Source organism: Asparagus officinalis, chromosome 9 (assembly GCF_001876935.1).
Source record: "Asparagus officinalis chromosome 9, Aspof.V1, whole genome shotgun sequence".
NCBI lineage: Eukaryota > Viridiplantae > Streptophyta > Magnoliopsida > Asparagales > Asparagaceae > Asparagus > Asparagus officinalis.
In genome coordinates, this window is record NC_033802.1 from 3,462,200 (window position 1) to 3,474,920 (window position 12,721).

At 40.8% G+C, this 12,721-nt stretch overlaps 1 long non-coding RNA gene across 1 annotated transcript in view; it reads left to right on the forward strand.

Annotated features, from left to right (window-relative positions):
* LOC109824790 overlaps positions 1-4,269 on the forward strand; it is a 6,703-nt gene extending 2,434 nt beyond the window's left edge. The window contains exon 2 of the long non-coding RNA XR_002242783.1: positions 731-4,269. This is a non-coding gene — a long non-coding RNA (uncharacterized LOC109824790). The remainder of the gene's footprint in view (positions 1-730) is intronic.

Genomic DNA, 12,721 nt, shown 5'->3' on the forward strand with positions numbered 1-12,721 from the left:
TGATGCTTGGAAAAAGTTTAGCCGTAGTGAGACAATAAATCTTGGAGATGAGATGAACTCACCAATGCATTCTCCCCAATCTACTCAAGTACACATTTTAGATGACGAGGACACTCCTTCGCCTAATGAAGCACACAACACATCAAGTTCTAAAGCTAAGTCATCCTCCGTCAAGGTAAAGGCTCGTAAGACCAACCTAGATAGTGAGATCATGCTAAAGATGGTGGATAAGATAGATGTATTTAGCACAAACATGAAGTGTGTGAATATGCATTGGACCGAGAAGTTATCCACGGTCCTATATGCTCATTCACATGACTTTAGTGTTGCTAAGTTAGATACATACTACCGTCACCTGTTTATGAATGAGCATGAATCTAGATTATTTATGGGCATATCTTCGGATGGTCAGAAGGAGATGATAGAGGCATTTCTCAACAAAGAGGATTGAAGACGTAGATCGTGGGTGTGTGTGTTAGTTTATGATTCTCACTTAAGCACTTTTTTGTTTGAAAACTTTTTTAATTACGGTTGAAGACTAATATCGTTTGGTTTAGAGACAATACTTTTTTAAAATGATGTTTAATTTTGTGGTTGTCGAATTGTATGACAATGACTAATATTATATTTATATTATAGTAAGTAGTTATTTGCTTTCATTTTATAATATTATCTTTCATACTGGGAATATTGTGGTGTACTAACCTTTAAATTAAACTTGTGACTGCAGGATATTTATAAGTCACCATACAATTTTTTAAGATGCAAGCAACCTACAATGTGCACACATTGTACTGGATGGCTATTCCTCTGGGTATTTTGTGTAGTAAGTTTTCATGACACGTGTTTACGTTGGTGACTTTTTTACTTTTAGGCTATGATTATTGGCATAATATCTGAGATTAGCAACCTGCAATATCTATTGATATTGTACTGGATGGCTAACAATGATGATATTTATCATATAATGAGCCCTCAGCCCTATTCAGTTTGGTTTGCATCAATTTAGGCTATGATGATTGTCAGATTTTCTGAGATTAGCAACCTGCAATATCTATTGATATTGTACTGGATGGCTAACAATGATGATATTGACTAAATTCTGAGCCTTCAGCCATAATCAGTCATGCAACTCTGTTTGGCTTTGTGACCATTACTTGCTGTTGTGGGTTTGCTGGTTTTGTGTTCTGTTTGGGCACTGTTTGGTTTGCTTGTTTTGTGTTCAGTTTGGTGTACTTGCTGTTGTGGGTTTTTTCCTGGTTTTGTGTTCAGTTTAGGCACATGCTGGTTTGCTTGTTTTGTGTTCAGTTTGGTGTACTAGCTGTTGTGGGTTTTTTCCTGGTTTTGTGTTCAGTTTAGGCACATGCTGCTTTGCTTGTTTTGTGTTCAGTTTGGTGTACTTGCATTTGCGGGTTTTTTCCTGGTTTTGTGTTCAGTTTGGGCACATGCTGGTTTGCTGGTTTTGTGTTCAGTTTGGTTATTTTGTGTATGTTGGTTGTGTTCAGGTTGGTTGTGTTCATGTTCTGGTTGGCTTTGTGACCATTACTTGCTGTTGTGCGCTACATCAGGTTTTGTGTAGCCATTTTGTGGCTGGTTGTGTAGCCGCATGTTGTTACTTGATTGTGTTCAGTTTGGTGTACTTGATGGTGTTGGTTATTTATGTGTGTAGCCTGGTTGTGAGCTAGGTAGGTTTGCTGTTTTAGTAGACTGGTTGTGAGTCATGTTATGTAAGTGTTGTGAGCATGTTCAAGTTTTGGTACGTGTTGGCTTTGTCCTCTACGACCGTTGTCTTGCAGGTAAAAATTTTTTCTATATATTATATTTTACTTCAATCATGTGGAATTAGACTTTTTAGTTTCACATTTATTTCTTTTACTTAAATCATATGGTGTTTTTGAACTGGTACCTAAACTTTGGGCAAGACTGCGCATTGTTAGAGGAGGTATGTGGGTGGATAAACGAGAAAGCCATTGTACATGTTTGGACTAAGATGACTCCAAATATAACAGATATTACTCAGGTTAGTCCCTTGTATCTTGTGCACTTCATATGAGCATCTCATGTATCATTTAATTTGGTTGATAGAAAAAGACATGGTGATGTTGAATTTTTTACTTGTTTAATATTTTGACCTTAATCTGTTAAATTGAAATTCTCAAGCATTGACAAAAATTCTGTTAAATAGGGAAAAAGACTAGGTTTTGATTCTACTTCCATACATAATCATGCAGTACGGTGGCACATGATTCTCAGAACATCAATTGCCCAGAATACCTTGTCACTTGATTTATTTCTTTCTAGCATAGTCATCCAGAAAGGTTGTATATAACAAGTTCCAGTCAAATGATGTTTAATTTTGTGGTTCTCTCTTGCATCTTTTTTAGCATATTTTTCTCCACCATTTATCTTTAAGATGGTTTCGTAAATGTTTATATATAATCAGATTTCATATATGTGAAACGAAAAACTATAGTTACACATTGTTCCGAGGAGCCACCAAATGAGAACCTCTTGCTTTCATAATACAGGAATACTCTAATAGAGGTAAATGATGAAAAATGATACACAGTCCATTTCAAAAGTTTGAGATATCTTCGTTCCTTTTGCATCTAGTTCTTTCGATATAAAACATTCTTAAAAGAGAAGTTAATGAAAATTTTAAAATGACAATTTAACCTATTTGAATATCTTTTTCCATAAATTGCATAAAAATCTCCTAATCATGCAGCACAAGTCAAATTGTCAGTAAAATGCTTGTTAGCTGTTCGTAGTTACGTTCTTTCCCCCTTGTTTATCATTGAAGGAGATTTGAAACTGCAGAAACATGGTATTTTGAAACTATTTAGTGTATTTAAGCAGAAGTGAAAACTACTGAAGTGCTTTATTCTGTACTTCCGTTCCCCTTTCACTCTGAAGCCTGTTGGTTTTGTTGATGCCTGTTGGTTTTTTTCTGCTGGGTTGTTGTTGCCTACTAGTCTGTTGGTGTTTTTGGCTGCATTCTTGATTTTGTTGGCTGATTGATACATCATTTTATTTGTTTTCATAAGTTCTAGTATCCAAACTCAGTTCATACCCAATTTTCTAACTCAGTTCATACCCAATTTTCATGAACTGAGGTTATTGTTGGCTGGTGTTGATGCCCGGTGTTGATGCCTGGTGGTGGTATTGGAATGCCTGTTGGTGTTATTAGTGGTGTTGATGCATGTTAGTTTTTTCTGCTGGGTTGTTGTTGCCTGTTGGTGTTTTTGGCTGCATTCTTGATGTTGTGAAACTGCTTGTTTTTTGATGGATTTATTGCCTGGTTCCTTTTCATGGCTGCTTGGTGTAGCCTGGTTCTTTTCTCGTTGGCTGGTTGGTGCATCATTTTAATTGTTGGGTAAATGATGTTTTTGTACTTGTTTTGGGGATTTCTGGTTGTGAGCCTGGTTGTGCTTGTTTCGGCTGAAACGAACCAAACAGCCCCTTAGGCTATTATGATTGTCAAAATTTCTGAGATTGCCACCTGCAATATCGTTTGATATTTGCACTGGAGGCTAACAATGATGATATTGACCCAGTTCTGAGCCCTCATCCTTAATTAATAACCAAATGCTGATTACTTGATATTGTTGGTTGGTACTTGTTGTTGTTGGTGTGCGCATGTTGGTTAAATTGGTTGGACAGTGGGTATTTTGTGCTCGACTTTTTGTGTGCACATGTTGGTTCTATATGCTGTTATTTGGGTATTTTGTGCTCCGTTTTTGTGTGCATATGTTGGTTCTATATGTTGGTTGGCAAGCTCTCTACGGCAACGATGCAGCAAAGACGAAAAAAATCCCCCTACAAGGACTTGCAATTGTTGGCCAAAGTGGTGTTGTTGTTGCTGCTGTTCTAGAAGCAAGAAAAAAGTATACAAAGAATAAGAAGGGAAGATATGGACCTCTTATGCTTTCTTCTCCTTTTAGTTTATTATTTTTTTCATTTTGCATTTACATATAGCCTGTTGGTGGTGTTGATGCCTCTTATATCTTTTTCCATTGCAGGCCGTGTTTCTTATAGATTACTTGATTGCAAATGGATCTGAACGTACACTTGATGATATCCTTGAGTGTAGTTTTCGGATTTCAGTAAGCATCTCTGCCTATTCAGAGGTTTGGTTTGCTGCTTGTGAGCTTGGTTGTGGAGCTTGGTTGTGAGCCTGTTCAGATTGTTGTAACTTCAACAAAATAGCCAAGTAAACTGGCATGATACAAAAAACTTGTATAAATATGATGGCATTTTTTATGTGGAGCTTGGTTTTATATCGTTTGGAATTAATTTCAAGCATGGTTTTTTGCACATATAGCTCATCAACATGCATAAATAATTCGTTTTGATGCAATTGGCTATGTTATATAAATATTTATGGCTATTCAGATTCTTTATATGTTTTTATAGGTTTCAGCAGAATTTTTGGGTAATTCGGGTATGTACTACATAAATTTATAAATAATCAGGTTATTACAGGATTCGTGTGATTTTTCCAATCTCAAACAGGAAAATTCGAACTTTTATATGATTAAGATTACCTCATAATAGGAGCACAAAAAAATTTGTATGTAGTGGGGGTAATCTTACCATGGTGATTATAAACACTTTTCTCTACAAATTTCAAAACGAACCAAACACAAGAAAAGTGGGAAATGTCACATCAACAAAAGTTTTCCCTTTTTTTCATGCGAACCAAACACAAGAAAAGTAATTACATTGGTTTCCCACCATTTTTTATGTGCGAACCAAAGCGAAACAATCTATTTCTTGGAAAAGTTTGGAAAACTCAAAACTTGTGTTTTTGTACATGGAAATGCATTTCCCTATATCAAGGAAACGAACCAAACAGCCCCTAAGTTTACAAGAGTTTTTTCTTATAAATATTCTTTCTTTCCAAAAACTTATTTGGTTATATAACAGAGAGGTAAGTGGTACGAGAAAAGATCACATTTGGGATCCTGCAATTCCTCCTCTCAGTTGAGTTTAGCTTTGAACTAATTCCCCCAACAGGCTTCCCGATTGGTGACTGAGAAGAGTGGAAGCGATCAATGAATAACAATAATACATTCTTGAAATTAAAATTAATAAGAGTGAGAAATAGTAAGAAGGGTATGTTAGTCTGAAGTGTAGACCCAAAGTTGAGACGAGAGCTGGAATCAAAACGACGAAGAAAACGACCTGACAGATCCACGGTCGACCACGGCGGGCGACCGCAAACATGCACAAGGCTGAGAAGAGACTGGGTCTGATCGCGATCGACCGTCGCGGTCGACCGCTCAACTCTCTGGAATCTGAGGAGCTTTTGTCGTCAGATCGCTGTCGACCGTCGCGGTCGACCGCTCAACTCTCTTGAATTTGCGAGGTCGACCGCCACGGTCCACCGCGACGCAGCCAAATAGTTTCCTAAACTGTTTTGGATTCTGTTTCTACCAGGATTCTATATATACCCCAAACGTTTTTAGGGTTTGAAAGACACGAAAAAAGAGAGTTTTTTGACTGAAAAGAGAGAGAATCTCAGAGAGATTAAACTCTAGTTTGAGAGCTTGTATTTCTTCTTCAATTAATAAAATAATTGTATGGTGTGGCTCCCGAGGACGTAGGCACGTTGCCGAACCTCTGTTTGTGGAAAATTTATAATAAAAGAAATAATAAAAGAATCGTATTTGATTTATTCTCTCTAACTGCTTAGAAAAAGAATGATTATAACTCTCTCAATCTCGATTACAATTGGATTTCCGATTACAAAAGAGAGGAGAATGATCTGGATTCTCCCCTTTGTTTAATTCTGGGTTCTTCACGGTGGCGATGGAGTGCCTCCCTCGAATGCTCGCGTCGAGTTTGCTCTCCGTTGACGATCCGAACGTCTTGATTCACTAGAACGTGGTCTTCTCCTCACGATTTGATGTTGTGGAGAACTTGTGTGGCAAGTTTGAAACTCTGACCGAGTTTAGAAGAACTTGCAGAGCAAGTTGGAAACTCTGGACGAGTTGATAACTCATATCGAGTTTAACTCTAAACGAGTTTGAACTCTTGAAAAAGAGTTGATTTGAACCGAAAGTTCAGTTAATCAGCCAAGGGAATGCTCCAAGGACTTTGTTGCTGCAGAAAGCTCCAAGATGCCAGATCAAGGATCCCCAAAAAGTCAGCCAAAAAAGAGGATCCGAACTCAGTTGAGTTTCCCACTATTTATAGGGGATTTAGGGGTGTAACCGCCCCCTTAAATCTCTCCTTAATGAGGGTTTAATGGGGTGTAACTGCCCCCCATAAATCTTTCCATGATAGGATAGTGATCCCATCAAATAATCTTGGGGAGAAAACGGTTCTGGAACCGTTCAAATCGTGCTTGAACGAGTCAAACGCTGAAAACAGCGTTCTGGGCCCGAACTGTGCGTTTCTGGACCTGAAACGCAGAGTTGGGCCTGTTTTAGGCTGAAAACGCACAGGTCGCGCTGCGCAGAGATGAACTGTGCGTTTCTGGACCTGGGACGCAGAGTTGGGTTCTGCATTAATTGTGCGTCTCTGGACCTGGGACGCAGAGTTGGGTTCTGCATTAACTGTGCGTCTCTGGATCTGGGACGTAGAGTTGGGTTCTGCATTAACTGTGCGTCTTTGGACCTGGGACGCAGAGTTTGGTTCTGCATTAACTGTGTGTCTCTGGACCTGGGACGCAGAGTTAGGCTGCGCATTAACTGTGCATTTCTGGACCTGGGACGCAGAGTTAGGCTGCGCATTAACTGTGTATTTTTGGACCTGGGACGCAGAGTTAGGCTCCGCATTAACTGTGCGTTTTTGTTGTTAGACGCAGAGCTGAACTCTGCGTTTTAAGTCCACAAAATCTGCGTTTCGAGTTTGGAACGCAGCCACGACCTCTGCGTTTTGAATCTCAAATGTGGTCACGACCTCTGCGTTTTGAGTTTGGGACGTGGGCATGACCTCTGCGTTTTGAATCTCAAATGTGGTCACGACCTCTGCGTTTTGAGTTTAGAACGCGGGCATGACCTCTGCGTTTTGAGTTTGGAACGCGGGCATGACCTCTGCGTTTTGAATCTTGGATGAAGAGCTGAGCCTCCGGCGGGCTCGGTGAACTTCAGCCTAAGTCCAATGTTCAGACGAAGTCTAGTCTTGCAGACAGACTTCAGAACATAACTTGCTGCGAAGAACAGGTCATAACTTTCAAATCGTAAGTCGGAATTGGACGAATTATATATGAAAATCGGCTATCTCGACGAGACGGAGCCGACCAAACTAACCCCACATGGTTTGGTTTGCTCCGTCGGTTTTGTCAAATTCCTTACGGTTTGAGAGATATCTGTGTTTTAATATGAAGAGACCGTCAATTTGTAGTCTCTTTTGCTAGAGCGTTGCAAAGATCGTCACCTTGTAACCTTCGTCTTGACTCCTTGTATTAGAGCTTTCATTAGTTGTTATGAAGGTCGTCAGATTGTAACCTTCTACGTGAAAGTCTTCAAATTGTAGCCTTCCGGAAGTCGTCAAATTGTAACTTCCGTCATCAGTGTTTGATGGGAATAAGATATCTGTTGTGATTTTTAGATAGCCTACAACCTCATAAATCTGTGTGTTCGTCTCCTTTACTATTTTTGCAAGGTTAGATCTTTATTTGTGGTATTTTCCTACTTTCCTACTGTCAACACAAGGTCCGAAAGGGCAAGGATCCGATTGATTGCTTCGGATTCTCCAACAACTGTTATCAGAGCTTCATTCAACAATTTGTGTGAAAGCCATGGTAGAGGAAAACAAATCAAAGATCGAGAAGTTCGACGGATCGGATTTCGCCTACTGGAAGTCACAGATGGAGAGAGGAAAACAAATCAAAGATCGAGAAGTTCGACGGATCGGATTTCGCCTACTGGAAGTCACAGATGGAGGACTATCTGTACCAGAAGGACACGGATCGGATTTCGCCTACTGGAAGTCACAGATGGAGGACTATCTGTACCAGAAGGACTTGTATCGCCTGTTGATGGGCAAGGAAAATGGACAAAAGAAGGAGGAGTCAGATGGTGATTGGGAGATACTGGATAGGAAGGCTCTAGGGCAAATCAGGTTATCGCTCGTCAAATCAGTAGCCTACAATATCTTGAAGGAGAAAACGACGGTGGGGATTATGGAAGCGCTCGCGAAGATGTACGAGCAACCGTTGGCAGCAAACAATGTGCATCTCGTCAAGTCTCTTTTCAACCTCAAGATGGCAGAAGGATGATCCTTCACGATGCATCTCAGCGAGTTCAACACGATTGTTGATCAGCTTATCTCAGTAGACATCACGTTTGATGATGAAGTGCAGGCCCTATTGTTACTATCGCAGTTGCCGGATAGTTAGGCAGGTTGTGTGACGACAATCAGCAATTCGACGGAGAATGAGAAGTTAAAGCTGAGTGAGGTGGTTAGCATGATTCTATCCGAGGATGTTAGAAGAAAATCGTCTGAATCAGAAGATTCAGGTTCAGCTCTAAGTTTTGAGAAGAGAGGCAGAAGCCAGAAGAAAGGAAACCAGAACATGAATCAGTCGAAATCAATAAAGAAGAGGTCGAACTCGAAGGTTAGACCTATCAAAGGAAAGTGTTGGAACTGCGGCCAAGAGGGCCATATGTCTTCAGTCTGCAAAAGTCCAAAGAAGAATGCGGGTGAGCAGGAGGCTCATATCGTGCATAATGCCTTGATTCTTGCAATCGACAGCGATTCGGATTCTTGGGTCATCAATTCAAGAACCTCTTTCCACGCCACTGCTAACATGAAGCTATTTCAGAATTATGTAACAAGGGACTTTGAAAAAATATATCTAGGGAATAATGAGCCCTGTAATATTGTTGAAAAGGGTAAAGTAAAGATTCAGATGAAGGACTCTAAGTGGACTTTGAAGAACGTGAGACACGTGCCGAACCTGAAGAGGAATCTTATTTCAGTGGGATAGCTTAGAGCAGAAGGCTATATTTCGACATTCACCGGGGATTCGTGGAGGATCTCCAACGGTACAATGATAGTTGCTCGAGGCAACAAACTAGGAACTCTCTACCTCACCTTACATGCGAGTGACACCCTCGCAATTGCAGCTGGCAAAGAGAGTACATATCTGTGGCACAATAGGTTAGGGCATATGAGCGAAAAGGAGATGAAAATTTTATATTCATAAGGAAAGCTAACCAGGATCGACGCCGTGAAAGTCAGGGTTTGTAAAGACTGCATCTTTGGGAAGCAGAAAATGGTTAGTTTCCAGAAGGGTGGAAGGCCACCTAAGGCTCAGAAGCTAGAGTTGATTCATACAGATGTATGGGGCCTAGCTAGTGTATCATCTTTTGGCAGTTCGAGATATTATGTCACCTTCATCGACGATCACTCGAGGAAGGTGTGGATCTACTTCATGAAACACAAGTCAGAGGTATTTGGAATCTTCAAGAAATGGAAGGCCATGGTAGAGAACGAGACAGATCTGAAGGTGAAGTGTCTGAGATTAGACAATGGTGAGGAATACGAGCTGGAGGAGTTCAAGAGGTTCTGTGCTACGAATGGTATTCACTTAGAGAGAACTACTCCAGGAACGTCGCAACAGAACAGCATTGTAGAGAGGATGAACATGACTTTGACAGAGCGTGCTAGGAGCATGCGGTTACATACAGGTCTGCCTAAGATATTTTGGACGGATGCAGTGCATACAACAGCCTACCTTATTAATCACGGGCCATCAGTTCCATTAGATTTTGGGATTCCAGAGGAGGTTTGGAGTGGCAAGAAGATAAATCTCTCACACTTGCGGGTATTTGGTTGCATAGCTTATGTTCATATCAGTGACCATGTTAGGGACAAGCTAGAAGCTAAGTCACAAAAGTGTACATTCATTGGATACGATATTGATGAGTTCGAGTATCGCCTTTGGGATGAGAAGAACAGGAAGATCATCAGAAGTAGGGACGAGATATTCAATGAGGATGTGATGTACAAGAACAAGAAGATGCCAATGATAGCCAAAGCAGTAGGAGCAGCATTTCAGATACAGATGGATCTGAGTACATGGATATAGAGGAACTTCTAGACATGGGAGATGATGTTTGTTCTGACCATAGAACGGAGGAGGCTCCAGGTGCAGAAGAAACTACCCAGAGCGTGGAGCTTAGGAGGTCATCCAGGGTACCCAAACCAAATCCCAAATATCTTTTATCTCTTGACTATTTATTATTGACAGATAGAGGTGAGCCGAAAAGCTATGAAGAGGTAATGTAAGTGAGTGAATCTCAGCAGTGGGAGCATGCGATGCAGGAGGAGATGGATTCTCTACTCACTAATGATACATGGGAGTTAGCCCAACTACTTGCACAGAAGAAGGCCTTACATAACAAATGGGTCTACCGGGTCAAACAAGAGAGTGATGGAAGCAAGAGATTCAATGCCAGATTAGTAGTAAATGGGTTTCAACAGCGGGAAGGAGTAGACTATACGGAGATATTTTTCCCTGTTGTGAAACTTACAACCATCAGAGTGGTGTTGAGCTTGATGGCTGTAGAAGACTTCTTTCTTGAGCAGTTGGATGTGAAGACTGCCTTTCTTTATGATGACCTGGATGAAGAAATCTACATGAAGCAACCTGTTGGCTTCATTGAAGAAGGAAAGGAAGAGATGATGTACAAGCTCAAGAAGAGCTTATATGGTTTGAAACAGGCTCCGAGACAGTGATATAAAAAGTTTGATAACTTCATGCAGAACAATAGCTACAGAAGATGCAATTCGGATCATTGCTGCTATTTCAAAAGGTTCGAGTCCAGCTTTATTATCTTGTTATTATATGTTGATGACATGTTAGTAACATGATCGTGTTTAGAGGAGATAAACATATTGGAGAAGCAGCTAGTAAAGGAGTTTGCAATGAAGGATCTAGGTGCAGCAAAGCAGATTTTAGGGATGCGAATCAGTAGAGATGAAGCTGAAGGGACATTGAGGTTGAGCCAAGCTAAATATATCGAGAAGGTACTTCAGAGGTTCAATATGCAAAATACTAAGGTTGTTAGTACACCCCTTGGAAGCCAGTTCAAATTATCTGAGGAGCAATCGCCGAAGACAGATGTAGATAGAGAGCATATGAGCAGGGTGTCATATTCTTCAGCCATTGGGAGCTTTATGTACGTGATGGTTTGCACAAGGCCGGACATCGTCCATGCAGTGGGAGTTGTGAGCAGATTTGTAAGCAATCCAGGGAAGCAGCATTGGAAGGCTGTGAAATAGATAATGCAGTACTTGAGGGGGACAACGAACAAGCCACTATGTTTTAGGAGGAAGGAGTTGGTGCTGCAGGGATACGTGGATGCGGACTTCGCCGGTAATCATGATACGAGGCGAAGCACCACGGGGTATGTTTATACCTTAGCGTCGACATCAGTGAGCTGGGTCTCACGTGTGCAGAAGATTGTGACTTTATCTATAACCGAGGCTGAGTATGTCGCGGTGACTGAAGCAAACAAGGAGATGATATGGTTGAACGGGTGCTTGGAAGAGGTGGATTTGAAGCAATGGAGAGGAGTTCTTTATTGTGATAGCCAGAGCGCTATACATCTTGCCAAGAATCCAGTATATCATGTCAGAACGAAGCACATCGACGTCAAATACTATTTTATACGCTCGCTAGTTGAAGACGAAAAGTTGCATTTAATGAAGATTTTGGGGAGTCAAAATCCGGCGGACATGTTGACGAAGGCAGTTACCATTGAGAAACTGGAGTTGTGCGCAACTTCAGTTGGTCTTCACGAGTAGAAGACAAAGGCGGAGCCACACTACGAGGATCGGTACGATCGTCGGGATATTGTTGATTGAAGAAAGAATTTTCTGGGGGAGAAGATACATGCAAAGAAGGGGAGAGTTCGAGTGAACTCACTGTAGGCACTTTGGTCTCCAAGTGGGAGATTGTTAGTCTAAAGTGTAGACCCAAAGTTAAGACGAGAGCTGGAATCAAAATGACGAAGAGAACAACCTGACAGATCCATGATCGATTGCGTAAAGTGTAGACCCAAAGTTAAGACGAGAGCTGGAATCAAAATGACGAAGAGAACAACCTGACAGATCCATGATCGATTCTCTGGAATCTGAGGAGCTTCTGTCGTCTGATCGCGGTCGACCGTCGTGGTCGACCGCTCAACTCTCTGGAATTTACGCGGTCGACCGCTACGGTCGATCGCGACGCAGTCAAACAGTTTCCTAAACTGTTTTGGATTCTGTTTCTACCAGGACTCTATATATACCCCAAACGTTTTTAGGGTTTGAAAGACACGAAAAAAGAGAGTTTTTGACTGAAAAGAGAGAGAGAGAATCTCAGAGAGATTAAATTCTAATTTGAGAGCTTGTATTTCTTTTTCAATTAATAAAAGAATTGTGTGGTGTGGCTCTCGAGGACGTAGGCACGTTGCCGAACCTCGTTAAATCTGTGTGTTCGTCTCCTTTACTATTTTTGCAAGGCTAGATCTTTATTTGTAGTACTTTCCTACTTTCAACACAAGGTCCGGAAGGGCAAGGATCCGATTGTTTGCTTCGGATTCCCTAACAGGATATTGCTCGGATCAATGAACCTTATATAGTCATTTATTTACATACTTTCATCATGCAACATTTTTGAAGCCATCACCTTGACATGTTTTATGTAAGCATGTATGTGTTTTATGAATATGTTTTAGAGAAAATTTTGGGAAGAAATGTTTTAACATATCAATCCAAT